Below are 1326 nucleotides of genomic sequence, written 5' to 3'. Positions count from 1 at the left end.
ACAGCATAAAGAGAAGATAAAGAGGAGGCCGTAGATCACCTTGCAAAATGGAGCAGAATTTCTTCCAGGGGATTTAATTGGTATGGGAAAGACAGTAGATCTTGGAGGCCTCAAAATAGAGAGAAATCCCGTTTTTCCAGGTGCTGAACAGGCACCCACAAATAAAGAGCCCCTTCCCCAGGGATCACATTGCATAAAGCAGCAATACGAAGCGCGGGAAGGGAAATTAAGGTATAGAAAAAGCGAGGTGAGTCAGCCAGGTCACAAACCCCATCAATAGCTCCCAGTCCCCTGCGGTACCTACTAAATACCTATGCACACAAGCACAGGTTAAATTATCTCCCCGGGGAAGCACAGCCTCCCTCCCACACCCTCCAGGCAGTCTCAAGAGCTTGAGGTCTGTCCACCTGCAGTGCCTTAAGAGAATGAAGATCCCATATAACACTAACATAGCACGCAACGTTCCCGAAACACCAAAGTCTTTTCGAAATGATTAGGAAACCTTCTAGTTTGAAGCACCGGGCCAGCCGAAGGCTCAGCGCCCTGATGGCACGCAAGGCCTGCTGCGTTTGCTGCGGAACCGGAGTGATAAACCCTGCGCGTGAAGCACGTGCTTCTTCACGCCGCCCTGCCGACAACCAGGTTGGTTTGGTGGGTCTGCAGAGGTTGAACATCTGCTAAGGCTTTCACCTGGAGGGGCAGAGATGGTGCCGTTTCTCTTTGAGAGATCTCCCCAGTGCGTTCACTGAGGGGTGCCGCCAGGAGCTCCTTCGCCAGGAGTTTTCCCCAGATCTCCATGAGTTTTAGACGAAACGCAGAAGTTGGGCACGCTCAGGGATTCTTTCCTTAAAAAAAAAAAATCCAACACGCCGGCACCTTCTCTAATCCAACTTCTTTTGCTGCCTAGACAAATCAAGGAATTTCTTCTCCCAGACATCCGCTGTGGGGTTCACTAAAGCTTCAAATGCCTTTTTCTCATGACAAGGACTGCGTTGGGGGCAGAGAACTGGAACGAGACAGACCCGCACTCGTGGCACACGGTGGGCGACGGTACAAACCTCTCCCGCTCTCACTGCTGCCGTAGCACCGTGATTCCGGGGTCCTCTCTGGCTGCTCCCAGCCCTGGCGAATGTAAGAAAGACCCTACAGAGGAGCTATTTTGTTTGAAGGGCTTAGCTGAAAGGCTGCCAGGTGGAACCCGGCCAAGAGGCAGCAGACCGGGACGGACAGACCCACACCATTTAGACAGCAGCAGCTACCCAAGGGAGAAATCCGGCCAAGGAGGGCAAAACACGCACGCGCGCGCGCGCACACACACGTACACAT

This window comes from Pygoscelis adeliae, unplaced genomic scaffold (assembly GCF_000699105.1).
Source record: "Pygoscelis adeliae isolate BGI_AS28 unplaced genomic scaffold, ASM69910v1 Scaffold567, whole genome shotgun sequence".
Lineage (NCBI taxonomy): Eukaryota > Metazoa > Chordata > Aves > Sphenisciformes > Spheniscidae > Pygoscelis > Pygoscelis adeliae.
The sequence above is the reverse complement of the archived record's forward strand: the minus strand, read 5'-3'. Positions refer to the sequence as shown.